We start from the raw sequence: 22,316 nt of genomic DNA, 5'->3' as shown, positions 1-22,316 counted from the left end.
TGACATATACAGATGATATGTCGGTTAATTCTTCATCCATCTCTAATGACCACCTGGTCTATTACTGCTCCAATTCAAAATCTAGACAGTTCATCTTTATTGGCTTTACTACAATGAAAGCCATCCTCATCCTCCCTCTCTCCACCTTCATCCTCCACATGTGTTACCAACGATGGCGACAGCAGCGTTCCTTTAACACAGCGAGCCACTCTGACCTCTTGACCTACCACCTGGCTGCCATGGAGCTGTTCTGGTGTGTCGGATTGGTCTGCTATATTTGTGGCATGTACACTGATAACTTAGCACTGATTATGGTGGGATTAGTGTGTTTTTCCCAGACTTTCTATGCAGAAATGTCTTTCCATCTCCTGACCTGTGTAGAACGCTACCTGGCTGTTGTTCACCCCATCACCTACAGGGGGCTGAGAAACATCCGTGGAATCAGGATCAGAAACATCTGTATCAGCTGTGTTTGGTTGCTGAGCTTCGGACTTGTAGTTTCACACATCGATTTATCTGGAAACAGTGTAATAAACTTAATGATGTTCTTTGTGGTTGTTTGCATAATTGTGACTTCCTTCTGCAGCTTCTCTGTTCTCTGTGTTTTGATTCGTCCAGCACCAGGGGAAGGAGTTGGGGATATAGAACGTGTTGACCAATCAAAGCGCAGAGCTTTCTACACCATTGCAGCCATATCAGCTGCACTGTGGTTGTGGTTTATAAGTTTTCTAGTTGTCGTTGCTTTGGGCAAGTCTCCCCTGCTGAGTGAAAGTGTTGGCTGTGTGTTAACAGCAGTTGTTGGTTGGTTTAACCTGCCCAGCTCTTTGGTCTCACCTCTGCTGTTCCTGCACCGAGCAGGAATACTGCAATGTAGCTGCTTCAAATTTGGGTGAAGATCAGAGAGCTGAACTATTGTGGAAGAAATTTTACTTATTATGCTCTATATATAATATTATAATCACACCTATAATTACTTCTTTACTATATTCATTTACACTTTTTACATTGTACATTTTTACTCATAATGCTTTTATTCACTTTTAAGGTTTATTCTCTTCATATACACGCTCTGTTAAAAGTTCACTACAAGGGTAAGATGACCTAAATCTGGTCCTGCCGCAGGCCCTTAGTCAGACTGGTTCTGGTGGAGACACAACTATGTGAGGTTGTTTTGATGCCAGCTCTTGGAGTTGTGTGTCCACCCAAGGTCTTCAGGAAGGAGGATTCTTTCTACAGAAATGCACAACTATTGTTGTTCCTCTTGCCTCCCCAGAGTCTATCTCGACTTCATGTGAGTCGGGACGACCACTCTCATTACTTGCAAGTAATTCTGTATTCAATAATTCTCCTGTAATAAACTTTTTATACTTTTACTCATTCCAGGTAATGTTTTTCTACAACACTATAAAAGAAGTTCAAAACAGATTCCCTTTCTTTTAACTAGCTAATATAAGTTGAAATCCAGATAGTGAGCGGAGTCAGATGTCTGTTGATGCAGTCAGATAAACTAGCTGAAAAATAGCTCCATCTTCTGGGCAAATACAAGAACCACATTGTCTTTGATTTAAAACAAATCACTATGAAAATATGCGTTTCTCTTTCACATTCATGGTATACACATTGAAAATTGTTAAAAAAGAAAAAAATCTGATATTTCCTATGTTATTTTATATACACTACTCATTAGGGATGCTCACCTTTTTGTAAGTCAGAATGACCCTAAAATCTACTATAAACCTCACAAGTGAACATTGACCTTCTCTAAACCTCTGAATGCACATGTTCAACTGTTCAGTGTTTTTATTAAACATAATGCCAAAAGATCTTTAACCACAAAAAAAGAAGCTTTTGAACCTTGAATGGAGCACTAAATGTTCTGGTTCAATGACAGCTTGTATCTAAAAATTCCTCTTCATCATCCTCTTCACATTTAGACATCAGACCAAGACCAAACCCGACACATTATTTCATGCTGTGGTCTACCCACCACTGTTGGTAGATTTTGTTTCTATAAATTGTTTAAGATGAAGGATTTGCCATCACAATAATACCTAAATGTCCTACATTCATGATAAGATCAGTGTAGCTTCAACTTTTTATATTTTCTGTAAATTTTCCCAGAGGTTTGTATATTTAAAAGTTTTGGTGAGTAGTATAGATTAATAAACCACGTATTAATAACATAAAACTGCAGGTAAGCAAAATGATTCTGACAAGCTGCATCTGGTTTTACACATTATGAGGGATTTACTGAGGAGTACTGAGGAGTTTCCATGTTATTGGAAAGTCCAACCTTTATTCAGTCACTGTCAAGTGCTTTCAATAAGATTGAAAGGAACAAGTAAGTTTCAAGGTTTTATCCTTTAACACTTTTAATTGTTGCTTCAGTTTGATTTTGCTGTCTTGGATATGATGATGCCATCTCCACTGCCCTGCACTCTACCCTCACTCACCTGGACTCAAAAAACTCATACGCCAGAATGCTGTTTATTGATTTCAGCTCAGCCTTCAACACAATCATCCCCCAACAGCTCATTCCCAAACTGGACAGGCTGGGGCTGAACACCTCGCTGTGCAACTGGCTGTTGGACTTCCTGACCGGGCGACCACAGGCAGTACGGGTCGGCAGCAACACATCCAGGACCATCATTCTGAACACAGGGGCCCCTCAAGGATGTGTGCTGAGCCCCCTCCTCTTCACCCTGCTGACCCACGACTGCACCCCACTGCACAGCTCAAACCTCTTCATCAAGTTTGCGGACGACACAACTGTTGTGGGTCTCATCAGTAACGGGGATGAGACAAACTACCGGAGTGAGGTGAACCGCTTGGCCTTGTGGTGCACACACAACAATCTCTCTCTGAACGTTGAGAAGACCAAAGAGATTGTTGTGGACTTCAGGAGAGTACACCCCCAACATGCTCCTCTGACCATCAACGGTGCTGCTGTGGAGAGGGTGAGCAGCACTAAATTCTTGGGTGTACACATCTCAGAGGACCTCTCCTGGACCAACAACACAACAGCACTGACCAAGAAAGCCCATCAACGCCTCTACTTCCTCCGCAAGCTGAGAAGAGCTAGAGCCCCGGCCCCCATCATGCAGACCTTCTACAGAGGTACTGTGGAAAGCATCCTGTCCAGCTCTATCACTGTGTGGTACGGCTCCTGCACCGCGTCCTGCCGCAAGACCCTCCAGCGCATTGTGAGAACAGCTGAGAAGATCATCGGTGCCCCTCTCCCCTCCCTCTACGACATCTACTGCACCCGCCTCACCCGCAAAGCTCTCGGCATCGCTGGTGACCCCACCCACCCGTCACACAGCCTCTTCAGTCTGCTGCCTTCAGGGAGGAGACTGCGGAGTCTCAGCGCCAGGACCAGCAGACTGAAGGACAGCTTCTTCCACCAGGCTGTCAGGATGTTGAACTCTCTCCCTGCCCTGCCCACAAAACCTCCAGACTCTGAACTGTTCATGGACACTTAACTCCCAGTATATAAGCTAAACCCCAGTATATAAGCTAAACCTGCACAACTGCCATGCCATTTGCACTACAGTATTCATTTTGCACTATCTGGTTTTCTTTACCCAATATGTTGCTGCTACTTGTGCCTTTTTCATTATTTATATTTTCTTGCTTTTATTCCTTTTATATAGCATAATATAGTTTCTTATATATTGTATAGCAAAGCAGAGACATTTTCTTTTACTTAAAAGATGTATGTTAAATGTTTATTGTCTGCACCTTGGGTCTGTGTGAAAAGCAATTTCGATCCTCTGTATGTCTTCTACATACTGCAGAATTGACAAATAAAGTGACTTTGACTTTGACTTTGACTTTGACTTTGATTTTAAAAACAGGCTGAGGTATGTCACATGACACAAGATCAGTGGTAACAGGTCTGTTACAGAGACAGGTCCTGCCCAGAACCCAGATCTCAACATTACTGAAGCAGTGTGGGATCATCTGGACAGAGAACGAAACAAAAGCCCAAAACATCCAAACAAGAGCATTGGACAGTCCTTAGAATAGCTGGCTCAGACCAAATATTAACTTTCAAGCTCATTGAGAATATTGCAGATTTTGTTTTGACCCCATATTGTAGTTATATTAATGTTTGCACATATTTTAATAAATTGCTGCAACAGCATAGAAAGTTCCTGCTGGGGTTGTTTTACTCTAAAAGGATCATATGATGGATTTTTATTTGAAAAGTTTTCCGTTTGTTTGTCCTTTTTTTTACGATAAAGACATGAAAATGCTTGACCTGTATTCTTAAAGGTTGTATTCTCTGTTAGTGCCTTTTAGGTTATACTGGGAAGTGCAGCATCTCTTGCAAGGGGACTGAAAATCCCTTCCCCAGAGCCTGGACTTCAGCTTGATTTAAGAAGTGTGGGATAATCTTGACAGAGGACAGAACAAAATACAGGGATCATCCAAAAATGGTGGTTTTAAATTGGCACATTATCCACATTCAAGCCCTTGTCCCGTATGTAGGGAAAAAACAAAGTTCAGTCAGAGCTACAAAAGTCCATTAAATGCTTTGATATGTTAGAGCAAAAGCAGTTCAGAAATATTACAAACCTAATGTTGCAATGCTGCAATGTCTTTATACCTCGATCTGACTGGACTATGATAGTCTGAACTGTCTAATCAGAACAGATCGTCTGCAGTCGCTGCATGGCCTGGTCTTGGGGGGTGGCTGCCTCTGGCCTGTCTTGGGTGGCCGGTCCCTGGTGGGGCTGGTGGCTACCGATATTGGCCCACTGGGACCTGTGCCCCAAGCCCGTGGGGGGCTCTTGCTGGGGCTCTCCTCTGCCGCCCTTCGGGTGGGGTAGCTTGGGTTGGTGCTCCGGGGCTGCTGCTGAGGGCCCGGGTCTCTGGGATGCCCGGGTCTGCCTCTGACCTCCGTAGAGGCGAGGTCGCATTTGCATGATCTCACTCACCACTCTTCATCACTGATCACTCCTTATTCCTTATGCCCTGTATGCTGACATAGTCACTGAGTTGTCCAGTGGGTTTTTATACTAAGAGATAATTCTTTTTATTTTTCCTGTGAGTTAGTATCTGGTCGCTGTTATGCTACTTTCATGAAATGTCTATTTGATTTGGTTGTTATTAAAAACTCCTAATGACTAGAAGCTCTGTTTTTTTTCTTTTATTTTTGTTTTTGTTTTTTTTGTTTTTGGTTTTGGTTTTGGTTTTGTTTTTGTAAAAGTTGTAGGAAATTCTCTGTTGTGTTCATGTACAAGTGTAACAGTTTGTTGTCTGGTGATGGTGTGGATTAAAGGATTGATGGGCGTTTTCCCTTCGGCCTTTAAAACGGCGGTGGTGATGATTTTTTAAATAGTAGAAATATCCTTGAGATATATTAGTCTGGATTTAGGGTAAAGCACAGCACAGAGACTGCTCTCCTGTGCTGTGCAGGTCGGTGTCCTGGCGGTCGTGGCCTGTGAGCAGCTCCCGGTGCAGATGGCTCCCTGTGATAGTGTTTCCTTACCTGGCTCATCTGTGCTAAACCTCACATTAGTCTTTTAATATGTGCATGTAGGTGTGTGTGTATGTGTATGTGTATGCTTGCTTGTACATACTGGTATGTGAGAGGACGCGGGGAAGGAGGGGTTGTGTGTGTGTGGTTGGGGGGGCATGGAAAGCACTTTGTGCTGCATTTATGTATGAAAAGTGCTCTATAAATAAAGACTCATTGATTGATTGATTGAAGGGTCGTTTCCTTCTGTCTGTGATGTTTTTGTCTCCTTTCTTCTTTACCTTTTGCATCGTTTTGCTATTTTCCATCTTTTTCTGTCCACTCCGGTCAGGTCCAGCAAGATTACATAGATTCCGTAATTCAAAGTAAATAAATTAATTAATTAATCAGATTATCAAGAGGAGCCTTACCCATAGGCCTCCCCTTGGCAGAGCAAATTTGTTCAGCATGATACAGCAACCAGATTATCATTTTGCTTGTTATGATGCTGGACAGGACAGGAGAGAAAAGTTGATCAGCTGATCACCAACAGCTGTCATGATTCACGAGATAAAGAGGGAGGAAGCAGCAGCTGCATGAACAGAGATGACCAGAAAGCCATTAAAACAGACAGGTTGGTGCAAAACACAGGAGAAGTTTTTTTTAAAAAAAAGCAGGAAAAGTGCAGGTGTGCCTGTCATAAGAAATGACGGGTGTATGGGGTTTGTCATGGCGGCCGTGTGTTAATTGTGTTTTAAATATTACTGCAATTAATTACTTAAATTAGTTACCACTGTTAATGTTTTTTTGACAGCCCTAAATAAAAAACCTTAACCAATTTAAAACAGCACCAGAGAGGCTAGCTCAGTTCTGAAGTTCTGATGGTTGCTTTGCAGATTTGGTCTCTAGCTACGGAATACGGAACATACAGTTATTCAGCTATTTTCAGGTTAGGCACTGCACAACATCTCTGTTTCCCTTGTATTCCATAACACCTTTGAAACAACCACTGGAGGATTTCCTTGATCTGGGGCCTAGTCTCTTGTTTCTGGTATCCAGAACTACTTTTATTTGATGAGAGGTCCACCTGTAAGCCATCAGAGTTCCATTAATTTCTTTGTTACATGTGTAGCAGATTCCAGCGTCTTCAAAATAAGGATTGGAACTTTTGTTTAATCGTAACTGAATTAAACATCTTTGAGGATTTTCTCTCCTTACAGACTAACGCTCTCACTCCCAAAGTGGGGGTCTGACTCAAATTTATGACTTGGTTTCCAGCTCCACAGGTCAACAAAGGTCGACTCTCTCCAACATGGACTGGGGAGGACTCCACTAAGTCATTTGCGAGATCTGGGAAATTTCTGAACTTTAATCTTCTGCAACATAAATTTTCTCTTTAATTAACAACCAAAGGATCCCAGATGCAACTCTTCATCCCGATGTTCACTTTTGAAACTGTCTCTTTCTTAACTGGTGTTTTTCTTTCACTGATAAGAAAACCCCCTTTTCCAGGACATCTGGACACACCAAGAAACGTTTACCTTAACATTCCAGAGGGTAATAAAGTGTCTTAATGTTTCTCTGTGTCCCAGCGCAGAGAAAGACAAAGACTTTGCATGAAGAGTAAAAGATTATACTTTTACTAGTTTAAAGTGTTCACTTAAATAGATACATATATACATATGTGTTTTATCTTGATACCATGCTCATGAGTATAATCATTATCATGTTGTACAAGGTTTAATCAACAAGCTTGATTCATTGGTGACCTGAAACTTTATTACTGTGTTTGTGTGAGATATAACCTTCTTACTATTTTATCGTCTTTTCAATGATTCAATGATTTTAATGATGTTCCATTTAAGGCTTTAATAACTTGGATATATAGGTATATTCACAAAATGTTTAATTTGATAACTCTTTACAAAATGATCAGACCAGCCCACAAGACTGTTATTGGTCAAGATAATAGTCCCACATCCTTCGTGGGGCAGGTCTCTCCAAACGAACACTTTTGAACTCAGAACAAGGTTTTTAGTTTTTGGGGCTGCTTCCTCTTCTGTTCCTCGCTGCTTCAAGTTGACTTCAAGTTGTCTGCTCTTGGAGGCTCTCTCCAAGTTCTTATCAGCTCCTTTCCAGACATGGCTCTTTTCCAGAGTTAGGACACTTCGTCTGAACGCAAGAGAGAGATGCTGCCAGAGAATTAAGTTTGCAGTGATGTGAAGAACATCACTTCAGATCTTAAGTTTGTGCTTGCATTCAAGATGCACGATCAATTTTGTTCCTTTTTGACTGATCAACTCTGTTTAGTTCATTCCTTTTTCAGCTAATACTTCGCTTTTCTTTAGCTATGTTTTTATCTTTTGGACTTTTAATGTTGATCCTAAATTTTGATCTTTACTCTGGATAGCTGGTTAACGCAGGCTGACCAAAGCTTCAGAACCAGTACTACAGAAGTTCTTTTTGGACTGACCTAAAGCTGGACATTTTTCATCTCTTGCCATATCACCGCAAGTCATTCACTGTCCATCATCGACACCACCAGCCAAGCCGGGGGAGGGTCCGCATTCGCAGAGCTGCCTGATCCAAACCTTCGGACCACCACGTGACGCATCTTCTGGCCTTCTGGAAGTCGCCCCGGGATCCAAACCACCTGTGCCAACTTCCTCACTTGCCATCAGAGTCACCACAATGATCGTAAGTCGGCTCGACCCAAACAGAACCGGACGAGTCCAGCTCGGATCAATTTTCTGCCTATCTGCTCTAAGAAATGGTTGGTGTCTGACAGTGACCTTAGTAGTTCTACATCTTAGTTAAACTTCCAGCTTTAACAGATGAGATTCAGTTTTCCCTCTTTTTTTCCTTTTTAGGATCCAGAGATCTTTTTCAGTCCTGAACTTTAGTTCAATTAACACCGCAGGTTAATTAACTTTTGTTCATTTCTGGGATATATTTCATTCATTCTGATACATTGAAATAAGATTCTTGTTTGAACACCATATTCTGCATTTTACAATGTTTGATTCATCTTCCCATGCGAAGTCCTTTGTAAATATTTCCTTTTCATTTATGCATGATTAGTTTAGTAATAAATATTTCATATTTATCCTAAACTGGCCTGGTCATTGTGAACTTCTCCTTCAAACCATGTTATGGGTCCCTTCGACGTAAGAATTCACATTAGTAGTGTCCTGAGACTGATTGATTGATAACTGATTGATTTGACTAGCTTGAATTAATTAATTTATTTAATTAATTCATTTAGTTCTCTAATGGTGTCCACACAGCCATTAGATTAGGTTAAAGCTATCTGTGTGGTGGTGCCCCACGAGGAAATTAATAAAACATAATTTCTGAAATTGTTAGGATTAATAATTTTATAAAACATCTTTAATGTTTAATGACGCTTAACGCTACACATGGCAATGGCAGAAGTAGCCAAGACTGTACTAGTGTTAATGTTAACAGAATGTTTATATAAGCTAGAAACAAAAAGCTAGCTAAACAGTTTTGCATATTATCCATGTTTGTGTAGACATAACCTTAAATGTTTCCCACACACCCAAACACACCTGATTCAGCTAATCATCAAGTGCTGCAGAAACTTATTAAGTCAGGTGTGCTGATTCAGGGAACAATATAAAACAAGAATCACCAACTCAGGTTGGTGTGGTATAAGATTATTCCCTGCTGCGACACACCTGATTCAAAATAAATGGATCTCCAACAGCTTGTTACGTTCTGCACAAGCCTCTTAATGACTCATTAATTTGAGTCAGGTGTGTTGCAGCAGGAAAACATCTAAAAACTTGCAGGACTCTGGCCCAAGAGCTCCACAGTCAAGGATCTCCAATCTAAAATTTATACGGCAGTGGATTCCTAGGAACAGGGTTGGGAGGACTCTGCTAAGGTAAAACTACAAACATAAACATGCAGTAATTTTGGCTACAGTCGTAGGTAGTAACCGAAAGAATGGCATTGCGAAAACAAGCGTCCAAAATGAGTTTCCGCTGCAGGGTGGCCATGCTTTCCCTCAGGCTGGATTTATACTCACGCTGGGTCTGTATAAGGTCGGTTACAACATCACCACCATATATTCTGCGTATGTCCATGGAGGGTTGCCATGTACCTCTCCCAGACCCGCCGTGCGCATCGAGCAGAACCAGATGAGCTGGTTAGGATGCCTCCTGGATGTCCTCCTGGTGAGGTGTTCTTGACACATCATGCCAGGAAGAAACCCAGAGGAAGACCCAAGACACACTGGAAAGAGTACATCTCCTGGCTGGCCTGAGAACACCTTGGACTCCCCTGAATGAGCTAGAAGTAGTGGCTGGGGAGAGGGAAATTGGGGCTTCCTTTCTTTGGCAGGTGCCCCAGTGGCCCAGATAAGCAGCCAGAAGATAGATAGATGGATGGATGGATGGATGGATGGATGGATGGATGGATGGATGATGCTCATTATGGTGGCAGCTGCAGTTATAGACAGTCTAATGGTTTTAATTTGAATAACGATCTGTTCACAGTTCATTTGACTTCTGTCAAGCATGATAGACTTTTAGGCAAGGCAAGGCAGTTTATTTGTTTAGCACATTTCATGTACAGGACAATTCAAAGTGCTTTACATAAAACAAAGGCATTACATATATTTAGAAATAGTAAAAGGCATCAACACATAATCACAATAAAATAATAAATTACATTAAAATAATTAAAAGCAAGATAAGTTAAAAAGGTTAACATGCAGATTTCATGCATAGGCGCATGAGAAAAGAAATGTTTTTAACCTGGATTTAAAAATGTCTACCTTTGGTGAAAGTTTAATCTCCACTGGCAGTTTGTTCCATTTGTTTGCAGCATAACAGCTAAATGCTGCTTCTCCATGTTTAGTCTGGACTGGTTTAGACTAGTTGACCAGAGTCTTTGGATCTAAGAGTTCTGCTAGGTTTATAATCTCTGAACATATCACAGATGCATTCTGGGCCTAAACCATTCTGGGATTTGTAAACAATCAGAAGGTTTTTAAAATCTAATCTGTGACTGAGTGGAAGCCAGTGTAAAGATTTCAAAACTGGTGTGATGTGTTCAGATCTCTTAGTCCTGGTTAAAACTCTAGCAGCAGCGTTTTGGATGAGCTGCAGATGTTCAATGCTCTTTTTAGGAAGTCATGTTAAAAGACCATTACAGTAATCCAGCCTACTGGAGATGATGGAGATGCATGGACGAGTTTCTCTTGGTCTTTCCTGGAGACTAAACTTTTAATTCTGTTGATGTTTCTGAGCTGGTAAAAAGCTTCTTAGTGAAGCTTTGATGTGGCTGCTGAAAGTCAGGTCTGAGTCTATCAACACTCCCAGGTTACGAACTTGGTCAGTGATTTTAAGAGCCTGAGTCTCCAATGCTTACCCTCCTCTCTTTGCTACCAAACAGAATAATCTCAGTTTTGTCTTCATTTAATTGTAGAAAATTCTCCTTCATCCAGATATTTATTTGCTCCAGACACTGACACAATAAGTCTATTGGACTGCAGTCATCTGGTGACAGAGACACATAAAGTTGTGTATCATCAGCATAACTTTGATAACTAATGCTATAGTTCTGTAATATTTGGCCCAAAGGGAGCATAAACAAGTTGAACAGAAGAGGTCCAAGGACTGACCCCTGGGGGACTCCACAAGTCACGGCCACTCGCTCAGATTCATAGCTGCCGATCGTAACAGAATAACTCCGGCCTTCTAAATAGGACCTAAACCAGTTAAGGACCGCTCCAGAAAATCCAACCCAGTTTTCCAGCCTGTGCAACAGGATCCTGTGATCTACAGTGTCAAACGCAGCACTGAGATCCAGCAGAACCAGGACTGATACTTGACCAGAATCCGTATTCAACCTAATGTCATTTAACACTTTGACCAGAGCTGTTTCAGTGCTGTGATGAGGTCAGAAGCCGGACTGAAATTTATCAACATTTCTACTTTCATTTAAAAAGTCATTAAGCTGGTGAAATACAACTTTCTCAATAATCTTGGAAATAAAAGAGAGGTTAGAGACAGGTCTATAGTTGTTCATTATAGATGTGTCTAGAGTCCTTTTCTTTAGGAGTGGCTTAATAGCAGCTATCTTTAGTGACTTGGGAAAAATGCCTGATGCCAGTGAGCTGTTAACTATCAGTAGGAGATCACTTTCTAATGAGGTAAAAACTGTTTTTAAAAAGTCGGATGGTATCACGTCCAGAGTGCATGTTGTTGATTTCAAATGCCAAACTGTTTCTTGTAGGATTTTTAAATCAACCATTTTAAATTGCGACATGACATCAGAATTATTTCCGGGTTTTAGACACAGACTAGTTTTCTTGTGTGACTGTGTGGAATTAATATTTTGCCTAATTGTTTTAATTTTTTGGCTAAAAAAGTTGGCAAATTGGTTGCATTTCTCAGTAGAAAGGAGCCCTGGTCTTATCTGTATAGTAGGATTTGGAAGTTTTTCAATCATAGCAAACAGAGTGTGAGAATTGTTGACATTCCTGTTAATCCTTTCAGATAAATGCAGCTCTCTGGCCTTGCACAGCTCATTGTTATAGTTACGCAGGCTTTGTTTGTACAGCTCATAGTGAATTTGAAGTTTATTTTTCCACCATTTCCACTCAGTTTTTCTGCATTCTCTTTTTAGGCTGGTAACCACAGTGGTGTTTCTCCATGGTGTTTTCTGTTTGCTCAAAGAATTTTAAAATAAAGAATGACCTCTGTTATGTAAATATGAGAATTAATGCTGATTTCTAAGTCTTGTTTATGTATTTGTGGGATGCATGTTTGGATTAAATCAATATAAAAATGTTTAGACTTGCTAGATTCTGCAAACTGCTGATGTATTGTGCAGTAAAGTGCTGCATATTCCAGTCTGATTTATGTGTTTAGAAAACTTTGATAGGTCCATGGTGGTTTCCAGAGATAGAATTAACATAAAATTTTGTATTTGTTTTATCATGCAAAGCAGTCAGTCTGTGTTAAGTGTGATTTATGAGCCACACAACAAGAGGAACACACAAAGGCAAAAGAAGCACTGCGGCAAATCTGGGGTGAACAACTGAGTGAGAATATTGACAACTAAGGAGAATCAGAAAAATAAGAATATCACCAGCAAGGTGGGTCACGATATCTCACGTTTCTCCTCATTGTGGTTGTATCAGTATGTGCTACAATAATGATGTGTTGTTTTATTTTTATGTACTGTTTAGGTTATAGTGACGATGAGGGCACTGCTCTTGGTCTAACTCTTATTAGTCTTGATTTAACAAAGTAACTTTTAAATTTAAATAGGTGCCCCCATCCCGCTCAGTACTTTAACTTTGTTTTGATAAAACCATCAGTATTGTGGAGGCCTCTGGGTGGCCCATTAGATGCAAAAATTTACCTCTTTTTCATTTTTCCTTCTTCTTTTTCTCCAAAATTAACTATATTACTCTATGAAAACTCAAAATTAGCTTAAAAATACTAACTTAAACAGTTAATAGTTTTAAGTTAAGTTGGATAACTTAGTTAATAATAAAACTTTTTAAGCCACGACCCTCCAGATAACATGTTGGTGTCAATTTAAAATCCATACTCACTCTTGACTGTATCTACCAGCATTTTGTAACAGTACTGATCTTAATTTTAAACTGACAAAGGCTCTGTCCCTTTACTCTGAATTTGGAAAACCTGTAGACGATCATGGAATTTACTCAGATTAGTAAATGTGCTCTTAACATACAACTTAACATTTTAAATTTGTACAAAAACTCATCTGGACCCGTAGAAAACCTTTCTAATCCAAAACTGTAGTTTTTTATTTTTTTATTCTTGAATATAGTTGACGGAGAAAAAGCTAGCATGCAGCCTTTTCTCCATCATCTATATTCTTCCTAGAGTGCATGCTAGGTCAGGAATAACAAACCCTGGACATATTGGGATGCTGTCCTGCAGGTTTTAAATGTTTTTGCCAGAAAAACATTTAAAAGATCAGTTTCCTTGCCAGGGTGATTCCTAAGCTAGTGCTCAGGGAAATCATAACCACTTACCCCGCTTGTAGAGGAGGAGGAGGAAGAGTTTCTGTGACTCCAAAGACCACAATCAGAAAAATTCTTAATAATAACAATAATAAAAATAATAATAATAAAAAAAAACTTGGTGAAATAAACACAGAAAATATGAATATTAAAAATTTAAAAAAACTGAAAAAAATTACTCTATTCTAATTTATTTAGATCTATTTCCTCTCTGTTGCATTTTACTAGTTTTTATTTAGAAGTCAAAATCTACATCTGGTTCTTTTAAGCTGGAATCATGTTTTAATATTGTCTTTAACTTTATTTCTTGCATTTTATCTATTTTATTTAGCATCTTCCTTCTGCTTTTATTTCTGCTTGTATTTCTTCTATTCAGAGTATCTGCAGCATTAAGGGAGCCAAATTTAAGACTTTTTAAGACCTTTTTAATGCCGCCTTGATAAAATTTAAGACCTTGCATTCACGAAATGTAAAGCATGGAACCACCTTACAAATAGTCCAAACACTTATGTAACAGTGCTAAAAGATAACAAATGTAAAGATAATTGTTTCTCAGAGCACAAAAGTGAATGCATTTAACAAGTACTAACAGGTTCAGTGAATCAAATACCAAAAATATAAGTATTTAAGTAAACTCTGTTACATGAATATCTAAACTGAATACAAGTGCTGCAAACTGAATAAGTAAGTGAATTGTGATACTACTTCTTCCAACATGTAAGTCCAGTTGCTTTGTTTAAGTCATTTTCTTGAGGGTTTCATCAAACATCAAAGTAAAACTGCCTCTGTTGACATCGGCCACGAGGAGTTTAATGATATAGAGAGTCAAACCAAATTTCGTTATGTAGGCTGTTTTGTCTTTACCACAGGTAAAGTTTTTAGCGATTCCTGAGTCAGGAAACATAGCCTGGAAAATTTCTCCAACTCCCTCGTAAGCGCTGTAGGACTGGTGTTTTGTCACGCTATGCAGACACCACAGTACCTCTGCCTGAAGGGTAGCGGTGGACCCAAAGATTGCCCTGAAGTCTGTCTCTGATGCTGCAGTCGTCGCTGGGATCGGAAATGTAGCTGAAGTCTGAGTAACTGATGGAATAGCGCAGAACTGAGAAATGGCGGGCATCTGCTGGCGGGTTTTGGCAGCAGCTTCGTGCTTCTCGCTGCGCATATGCGACTCCACAGCTTTAACTCCCATCGAGCCGAGTTTAAAAATCTTCTTGCACAGCGTACAGCGGGCCTCTAGCTGTTACCTGGAACCGTTGCTAACCATGTCCTAAATGTTGGCTCATCCAGCCAGCGAACATTAAATCTGCACTTCCCCATGACTGATGCGCCTGTTAGCTAATGAAGTACAAACTGCAAATGTGCCTGAAAATTGCCGCCCCCCACTCCCACACAGACAACCAAGGGGTTCCGCAGATTGCAACCTCTTATACAAAAATACAAAACAGTAATTAGAAAGTTCTTTAGAGATATCCAAATAAAATATATAAGTTCTGTTTATTTGATGTGTGCTATTTTTTAAGACCTTGGGACTCTGGATTTAAGGATTACTTGTCATTTTTAATGATATTTAAGGCCTTAATTTTGAAAAATCTCATTTAAGACTTTTGAAGACTTTTTAAGGATCCGTGGATACCCTGTCTATTGCTTTCTGCACCCTGCTGTAATGTTTTATGGAAAGCACTTTGAATTGTCTTGTACATGAAATGTGCTATACAAATAAATTTGCCCTGCCTTACTTCTAGGTATAATAAAAGTAACATCCCTAATGCAGTAATGCTGTGATCTGTTATGTCGGGGTATAACCATGTCTGGTTTTACCCCATCATAACTGACCTTTTTAATCTGCTCTGCTAATGACTTCAGTGACTTTATCCAAGTCCTTGTCAAAGCTGGCCCATTGAGTCGCAGATTTTCGACCAGTTGATTCACTCCCTTACGGCATGGGGCTGTGGTAAAGCATCTGCGGGGATGCTCCTTTGGGTGGGTGGCGAGTATGCTGAGAAGTCTCCAGTGCTGTGGGATGCTTCCTGACTGGAGTTTTCCTGCGTCTCACCAGATTCAAGGTCTATGTGCTGCATCTGTGCCTCCCCTTTCCTGCACTTGGATTTAGTCTTCAAGGCCCTTCAAGCATTTACAGATCTTACCACAGAAGCGCCTTACCTTGTTTCCCAGTTAAAGTGGTTTGGGTGAGCCCATAATTTTAAAATAACCATGAACCTGTTATTTTGATTTGTGTGATCTGATCTTTGAGCTAGTTCTTGTCAGCAGTGAACTTTATTAACACTCCCTACATTAAAAACACCATTGCATAATGCCGGCATTGTGGCTGCTTCGGCTTGTATCTATCAGCTTTGATCAGTGAGGGCTGGGGATTGAGCTGTAACCTCAAAAGGTATACTGGCTGAGATAAAGAGATGTTACAAGAAAAAATATTTTCCTTTGCATGTCATAAATTTAAATTTATTGTATAAAACCCCAAAATATCTTATTGAATTATTTATGTCTATGTGTCTCTTTCCCTTAGTCCTCTCCTCACTTCCTCTCTCTCCTTCCTTTTTCTTCTAGACGACATGTTGGGAAACTCCTCGTCCGCTTTAATTGATCCTCTGGTCCAACACTGCTCCAACTCAATAGCTAGGAAGTACATCTTTATGGGCTTGTTTGTAGTGAAAGCCATCCTCATCCTCCCTCTCTCCATCTTCATCCTCCACATGGCTTACCAACGGTGGAGGCAGCAGCGCTCCTTTAACACAACAAGCAACTCGGACCTCTTCACCTACCACCAAGCTGCCATGGAGCTGTTCTGGGGCTTCGGATTGGTCTTCTACTTCTGTGGCCTGTACAGTGATAGCTTAGTAATGGTGATAATGGGATATAGTTGTATGTCCCTCACTTATTATGGAGAATGTTTTTTCCACCTCCTGACCTGTGTAGAACAGTACCTGGCTGTTATTCACCCCATTACCTACAGGGGGCTGAAAAACACCCGTGGAGTCAGGATCAGAAACATCAGTATCGGCTGTGTTTGGCCACTGAGCGTTGGACTTCCAGGTTTTCATGCGGATTTATCAAGCAACTCTGTTGTCATTTCAGTATCATTTACTTTGGTATTTTCTTTAATTATCATGTGTTTCTGCAGCGTCTCTGTTCTCTGTGCTCTGATTCGTCCAGGGCCGGGGGAAGGAGGTAGGAAAAAGGAGAGGATCCACCAATCAAAGATGAAAGCTTTTTATACCATTGCAGCCATATCAAGCACATTGTGGTTGTGGTTTTTAAGTCTCATATTTGCCGCTACTCTGCACATGTCTCCACTGCTGAGTGAAAGTGTCATCTGTGTGTTAACATCAAGTGCAAGTTGGTCTAACCTGCCCAGCTGTTTGGTCTCACCTCTGCTGTTCCTGCACAGAGCAGGAAAACTGTCATGTAGCTGCTTTAAATAAAAATTAGAGTAGCCTTTGTCAAACTGGGGGTTAATTCTTTAACACATTAAACAACAAAATTATTACTCCATCCATCCATTTTCTTCCGCTTATCCGGAGTCGGGTCGCAGGGGCAGCTGCCTAAGCAGGGAAACCCAGACTTCCCTCTCCCCGGCCACATTCACCAGCTCATCCGGAGGGATCCTGAGGTGTTTCCAGGCCAGCCAAGAGATGTAGTCCATCCAGCGTGTCCTAGGTCTTCCCCGGGGCCTCTTTCTGGTGGGATGTGCCCGGAACACCTCACCAGGGAGGCGTCCAGGAGGTATCCTAACCAGATGCCCGAGCCACCTCATGTAGCTCCTCTCGATGTGGAGGAGTAGCGGCTCTACTCTGAGCCCCTCCCGGACTCACTGAGCTTCTCACCCTATCTCTAAGGGAGAGCCCAGCCACCCTGCGGAGAAAACTCATTTGTGCCACTTGTGTTCGCGATCTCGTTCTTTTGGTCATTACCCACAGCTCGTGACCATAGGTGAGGGTAGGAACGGTAAATCGATAGCTTTGCCTTTTGGCTCAGCTCCCTCTTCACCACGACAGACCGATGCAGAGTCCACATCACTGCAGACTGCGCACCAATCTGCCTGTCGATCTCCCGCTCCATCCTTCCCTCACTCGTGAACAAGACCCCGAGATACGTAAACTCCTCCACTTGGGCCAGAACCCTATTGCAGACCCGGAGAGAGCACTCCACCCTTTTCCGGCTGAGGACCATGGTCTCAGACTTGGAGGTGCTGATTCTCATCCCAGCCGCTTCACACTCAGCTGCGAATCGCTCCAGTGAGAGCTGAAGATCACGGCCCGATAAAGCCAACAGAACCACGTCATCCGCAAAGAGCAGAGACCCAATCCTGAGGCCACTGAACCGGATCCCCTCGACACCTCGGCTGCGCCTAGAAATTCTGTTCATAAAAGTTATGAACAGAATCAGTGACAGAGGACAGCCTTAGTGGAGTCCAACCCGCACTGGAAACGATTCTGATTTACTGCCAGCAGTGCGGACCAAGCTCTGACACCGGTCGTACAGGGACACGGACAGCTCATGCAAGCGAGTCCGGCACTCCATACTCCCGGAGTACCCCCCACAGGAGTCCCCAGGAAACACAGTTGAATGCTTTCTCCAAATCCACAAAACACATGTAGATTGGTTGGGCAAACTCCTATGCCCCCTCAAAGACCCCAAAGAGGGTGTAGAGCTGGTCCACTGTTCCACGACCAGGACGAAAACCACACTGCTCCTCCTCAATCCGAGGTTCGACTATCCGACGGACCCAGCCTGGAGGCTGAGGAGTGTGATCCCCCTGTAGTTGAAGCACACCCTCCGGTCCCCCTTTTTGAGGAGGGGGACCACCACCCCAGTCTGCCAGTCCAGGGGGACTGTCCCCGATGTCCATGCGATGCTGCAAAGGCATGTCAACCATTAAAATTATTACTCCTGCCATATTAAAAATCCAAATTTGGCATTATCTCAGTGAGAGAAGCTTATTTTAGGCATGTAGGTCTCTTGTGACACCAGTTAACATAATCCACCAATAACCACCATTATCAATATTTCTATCAATCTGCAGACTAGTCGAAAACAGATCAATAGGGTCCAGAGGCACTTGCTGTCACTGACATTTCATCCCTTTTTAAACCAAGAGTTTATTTTTATGGTCATTTATACATTAATTTAGACCACATTTTAATACTTATCTGAAGTCTTTACTTGGCTCTTTAATAAACGTAAAAGAGCAAAAATAATGTGCATGTATGGTAATATACTGTGTGATTTCAGAATTGTAGCGCAAAACGTCTCAGGGCTATAAGACAAATATCAGATTGTATACAACACGGTTTTAAGCAAAGTTTTCACCATATGGGGACGTAATACGTCCCATCAAGGTTACACATTAGGTGTAAAAGGGTTAAAGCTACTGTGTAAAAATCTTAACTGTAAAAACCTTGTTTTAACAGCATTAGATTTGGTGATTTACCTAATATTCAATTAATTCGATTCATTACAGTAAGTCAGTCCAGTTCATTATATAACTTGTTTAATGCTAAAAAGTATGAAATTTACAAAGATTTACTTCCCTATTATTTTCTGATTTATCTGGGTCAATTGACTCAGATAAACAAGGCAAAGCTATTTTTTTTTTTGTTGTTGTTGTTTTTGTTTTTTTTTTTGTTGTTTTTTTTGTTAGCACATTTCACATACAAGACTATTCAAAGTACTTTACATAAAACATTAGAATATAACAGAATAGAATAGAATAGCTTTATGATGAAAATGTAGGTATCTGCCTCTGACGGTACCCTTAAACACAATAAAAAATAAAATCAAATGTACATATAAAACAAAACTATATAATTTTATTCATGCAAAAATCCAAGATGTATACAGTGCAGTGAGGAGGTAGTGAGAGGAATAAAACCAACAAAAATAGAATAAATGTGTAAGTGTAAGCAACATTATTGAAAATTAACTGTATTGTCCATTTACTATATTGTTTGAGTTCAGCAGGCTGATGGATCATGGGGGAAAACTCTCTCTCAGCCTATTTGTTCTAAATCTAAGTCTCGTCCCTGATGGCAGCAGGCTAAACAGCTGCTGGCTAGGGTGGGTGATGTCTGCCCACATCTTTTCTGCTCTGCTGATGCAGCAGGTTGTCGCAATGTTCCCTAGAAGGGGCAGAGGGCAGCCAATGATTTTCTCTGCAGTCCTGGTGATCCTCTGCAGTTCCTTCCTGTCTGCAGCAGAGCAGGCTGCAAACCAGTCACACAGTACGTCGGCACTGACTATGGTGGTTCAATGAAAGGACACCTGTAGACTTTCCTCTAAGTGATTCCTCCTCAGCACCCAAAGGAAGTCTCTGTTGTGCCTTTTTAACCAGTGCTGCTGTGTTGACGGACCATGTGAGGTCCTCTGATAAGTGGGTCCCCACGAACTCAAAGGAGGACACTCTCTCTACACACACTCCTTATAGTAGAGCGTGGTCTGCCCGTTGCCTCGTGAAGGCAAAGGGGAGACCAGCAGAGTGCTGAAGCATTATAAGTGCATTAAAACAAATTAGAAATTAAATAAAAACAAAGGCAAAAGCTAAAATAAAATAGATAAAATGCAAGAAATAAAGTTCCAGAGTGGGAAATTTAACAGTTGTTTTGATAAAAGGCAGCAAATAAAAAAAGTTTTAACCCTGATCTAAACTACTGGGAGTTTTAGCAGACCTGCAGTTTTCTGGGAGTTTGTTCCACATGTGAAGATCATAAAAGCTGTATGCTGCTTGTTCATGTTTACTTCAGACTCTGGGAACAGAAAGTAGACCTCACCCTGATGGCCTGAGGGATCTGGTTGGTTAAAACGAACCAGAAGATCCTGCATGTATTTTGGTCCTAAACCATTCAGGTCTTTGTAAACTAACAGCAGGATTTTGAAGTCAAGTCAATTTGAAGCCACTTTCTTGGTCCTAGTGAGGACTCGAGCAACAGCTCAAGTTTTCCACCAGTTTCCCACCAGTTTCCCACCCTATAATCAGCTATTTGGTCTAGAATCTGGGATATTTGATGTTGTTAAAACCATTTTAAGATGACTCCAGTGCTGCTCCCTGCTCAATTTAATTGTTAAAAACATCCCAATAAATCCTTAATTACCTTTTATTGTCCATGTGTCTGACTTCCTTCCAGTTCAAATTCAATATTGTTTCATCCATTTAATAACATTTAGTTCAACTTCCTCCAAATTACAGAATTCCTGTTAATTTCATGTGACCAAGATTCATATGTGCATAATTAATGATAATCTAAATTTGTCCATTTTATATGTTAATTAATCCTGGTTTTGCTATAAAGTGGTGTTGATACTATAACTCCAGTGTTTATATAAAACAAGCAACAAGCATGCAGCCTTCAGACTGATTGATATGTCTAAATGAGCTATTTTATAGCAAACTACTTCCCATACTGTTAAGAGGTGGTGCCCTGACTAGAAATTTATTTTAATCTTTAATACTACACGGTGCTCATTCTGATGACATCTAGAGATATAAATACTGAGATTTTGAAGTTATAAACGAGATGCCAGTAAATTAAAAATGTACACACACTCGGTATGAAGGTGTTTATTTTGAATAAACGTGTCCAGAGTTGCAGTTCATTTAAATTCTGTCTACGAAAATGAATCACAGCCTCTGTTATGGAAATATGAAAATATGCTGATTGCTGAACATCATTTATGTAATTATCTGATTAATGTTTTGGGAAACTAATTATGAATATGTTATGATTATTTATATACTCTAAACTGCGGCTGTACTGTAAAGTAAATTCAACGTAAATCTTGTATATTATGCAAGGCAGTCAGGTGTGATGGACTATTAAAATGAAGCATCTGTCATGGTGATATGAAAGCAATGCTTATCATTTATCATCATAATCTTTTATGTTTAATATCATGCAAAGCAGTCAGAGTTGACTGATATATGAGCATCTGGAACTCACGATGGCAGAATGAGGCATCGCTGCACATTTTGGGTGAACAGCAGTCAGGGAGATTGTAGACGACGGTGTCAGGAGAATCAGAGGTAAAACAAACTAATAAGGTGAGTTTTGTGTTTTTGTTTCTGCTAATTCTTTCCAAAACTGTCAAGGGCTGAGGTGGTTCCAGCTTCCCTACCTGAGGTAGAGTAACAAGATATTTTCAGTCTAATTTATTTCTAAAGTCACAGTGCAGATGTGGGGAAACGGTCCTCATTAAATTCTGGTTTTCTACGCAGCTCCAAGCCACAACAGAAGTTATTTCAGGCTCCTTTTCCTCTAGAACAGGTTTATATGGTCTTGTATTATTAAAATCTAGACAGTCTGAAGTTATTGATCTGATTTACATGACAGCGTCTCATTGCTGCTCTGTGAGTTCTGTGTTGATGCCACACGCATGGACATGTACGCACAGAGAGACGTTACCTGTTACAGTTACAGAGTCCATGAATGCATGATTCAGCAGAGCTGATTTTAAGGTTGAGATTTACACCGTTTATCAAGCCTGTGTCCAAGTAGTACGTATGAAACTGAAGAGTCCAAACTGACTAATTGTTATTTATTGATGTATGGATTTGGGACGGTGCCAGACACACACTGCACAGTCCAAAAACATACATGTCAGATTAATTAAATATCAACAGCGGAAATTGTGTGGTTGAAGAATTGCTGTTTTTTCTGTCTCTGATGACATGATCAGGTAGAAAAGTTGTCTTCTTACATCCCATGTAGCGTCACATGACCAGTGAAGTATAAACTGATTGGCTGAATGTCTGATCGATGACTTCTAGCATCGACTGGTTATCCTTGTATCCTGGGTATTAAA

This window comes from Melanotaenia boesemani, chromosome 5, assembly GCF_017639745.1.
Source record: "Melanotaenia boesemani isolate fMelBoe1 chromosome 5, fMelBoe1.pri, whole genome shotgun sequence".
Classification (NCBI taxonomy): domain Eukaryota; kingdom Metazoa; phylum Chordata; class Actinopteri; order Atheriniformes; family Melanotaeniidae; genus Melanotaenia; species Melanotaenia boesemani.
The sequence above is the reverse complement of the archived record's forward strand: the minus strand, read 5'-3'. Positions refer to the sequence as shown.